The sequence below is a fragment of the Athene cunicularia genome, assembly GCF_003259725.1.
Source record: "Athene cunicularia isolate RWA chromosome 3 unlocalized genomic scaffold, athCun1 chr3_part1, whole genome shotgun sequence".
Classification (NCBI taxonomy): Eukaryota; Metazoa; Chordata; class Aves; order Strigiformes; family Strigidae; genus Athene; species Athene cunicularia.
This window is the reverse complement of record NW_020799097.1, coordinates 100,659,308-100,662,394: the sequence shown is the minus strand read 5'-3', so window position 1 is coordinate 100,662,394 and position 3,087 is coordinate 100,659,308.

Here is a 3,087-nt window from a genome sequence, read left to right as displayed (position 1 = left end):
CCCCCCCCCCCCCCAAAAAAAAAAAAACCAAAACCCAAACAAAAAACCAACCAAACAACACAAGTCAATCCATCCTTGTAAAGCTTGAGCCCAAGGTCAGGAGTCTGAAACAAACGATGTAGAATGTTGCCAAAATACGAACACTTCTAAAATAAAACTAGAATTTTTATGTACAGCAAGCACACAGTTAAGACTTCCAGATTTTCTTCTTAGTGTTTCAAACCACATATTTCAATCTCTAAAGGAAAAAAATTAAACATTTTTTTATAATGCATTTAATTCTTGGTTATGATTTTCAATGCAAAATTTGATCTCTTGATATAGAGAAAACCTATATGGCAGGAGTGCACCAGGTTCTTGTCTTCCAGATGAGCTGTTTAAATAAGAAAACTACAGTAGTTTAAGAAAGGGATTTTAGAACAAAAGATCTGAAGTTCCAGCTGAGCTAGAAATGAACGGTTTTAGCAGGATATTAAACAAACCTCAATAAGCTGGACTTGAAAGAAAGTCGTTGGAGAGTCACATGTTTAAGTTTCTTGATTGAAAGCTCTTAGAGAATACAGAGGAAAATGTAAACATCCTCTTCCTCTTATGCAGTCCTCATTCCAGCAACACTTGCCCACTCCCCCCACAAGATAAAACCATAATCCCACCTGGAGAATGAGCATTTGCAACACAAGACACTTAACTGAAATTTGTTTGTAGCTCCAGGGGTTTGGCCACCTCAATTTTGGAATACGACTGCCCACAGTAGGCATGTTTGCCAATGACCTGGATTCAATTTTTGATGTACTGACAGGAATATAGAAGTATACTCTTGAGTATCAGAGACAAGTTCTGAATTTTAAAATATGGGTAATGAACTCCTCTACCGTAAACAATAGAAAATCGTGTTTCTGGGTGTCTCAATCCATATAAAAGATGCAAAAATGTACATCTGGTACTTCTGTTGGGCTGCCATCTGGCCTTCCTTTTGTAGTCAGCTCTGAATTTCATATGCGCAATGGAATTTTACCCCTGAGTTTCTTACCAAAGAAGGGGGGGGGGGGGAATTATGTACACAAAATAGATTTTGTGTACAAAAAAATAATCATGTGAACAAATACAGTAGGTAAAATGTATTGTGTTCTTATTTGCCAAGATTAGCAGGCTCTTCATATTTTACAAAAAAATGTAACTTTCATCTAAATCTTTTATACACAGTAAGAAAAGTATATATATCCACAAAAATTAATAAAAAGCATCATCTGCAGTAGGCTTGTCTTGGATGTACATTCTCATTTCTGACAAGCGCTCATTCATTCAAAGGTTGGTTAACCTTGGGGAAAAGCTTTGAAGCATTTTTGTTGTTAGTTCACAGACTCCTCACACTGATATGCCTTTCACCATAGCAATGTGCGGGCAGGCAATCCTGATCTCGGGTCCATTCCTTCCCTAAAAGATAATCAACAAAGCTCTTTTGTGAGAGAGATCAAGTCACATCAACCTGACCCATCAAAGGACAGTGGGACAGAAGTGATTAGAAAAACCACACAGATGCAGCCAGCTGCATCTAGGCCAGTTGTCTCGGTTCACCTATAGCCTGAGGAACTGCTAGGCTGCTGTTTATCCAATCCTAAACAGTACACCAGGGAGATACTGCAGGTTTCCACTAACGCAAGCCATTTATCAACTCAGTGTATAAGAATTAAGTTACACGAGAGGAATGGATCCTAAGTGACTAACTCAGACAAGGCCACCTGTGGATGCAGAATGCCCACTGAGAGCTTCCACTCCCTGCCCCATCTACATAGGAATATACAGCAATGTTGAAGCAATTAGCTGGTAAAACTACCATTCAGGGCAACAAGGATAAAAGTTCTTTCCAATTCTAGGAGATCTCAGATAACATAAGAGTTACAACAATTTAAAGAACTATACTCATGAAAAAACACCATGATGTTAAGTTAAATTTTTCAACTCTTTCACTACCCGATTCACTGCAATTTACCTGCCTGTTTCATGCACAAACATCCTTTGAAAATTAAATGGAAGGACATGTGAATTTGGAGTCACTAAGAGCCTAGTACGGAAATGTATTTTAGAGGCAGCTTGCTCACCCAAGCTTGAGAAATGTTGCTACTTTTACTGTTGAGGAAAACCAAATATTTAGTAACAGCTTGAAGTTCCCAATTTCTCTCTGAAGAGGTTATCAGCAGGAAGAGAGCCATGTTCTTTAAAAGTCTACATCCATTCGATGGGGAAGATGCTGGCTGACCTTAGCTTAACTAAAAATCAGCAGGAATTTTTTTGTTTAGACTGAATAACAATAAAAGATGCCTGCCCAAGACCCTGGCTGTGGCAGTACATTATGGAAAATGCATTAACATTCCAGCAGCGTTAATCACTTTAACAGGAAGTCAGCCAGACAGGCACCAAGAGGGACTCTCCTTCTTGGAGGTCCTGTGTTGGGAAAGCACTCCAAGCGTTCACCAAAGACCCTTTCGAACAGTTGTCTTTTGCAGCACACCTAGCAAGATATAAACTATTTCATCTTAGCTGCAGACCCAGAATCTCTCGTGGAAAATTCTCTCCCTTTTATTATCAGGGGAGACAAGCCTAGTGCCCCTATCAGCCATGCTCTTACTGCCACACCGCCAGCCAGCAGGCAGCTCCTCTGCTAGGACAACCCCAGAGCACCTAGAGCTTTTTTGCACGAGTGGTAACATCTACTTCATCCAGATGTTTAGAGAGCAGGAGAGGCCCTGGCCTTCTGCTTCCACCTCCTGCCTGCACACTGACTCACTCACCACTATGCCCAGCTTCTGATGGCACTGCTGGGAACGGAGGGCACTCAGCACCTCCAGCATTCACCCAGCACCTGACATCCCCAAGGTGTCCATTAATACATTCAGCAGTGTGTTTTACTGGAGCAGTCATCACTACGTTAGCCCAATAGCTGGAAGTGTTGACTTACAAATTGTTTATCTTGTGAGATCTCTGTGGCTCTTACAAATATACATAAACATAGAATCATAGAATCATTTAAGTTGGAAAAGATCCTGAAGACCATTGAGTCCAATCATAAACCTAGAACTGCCAAGTCCA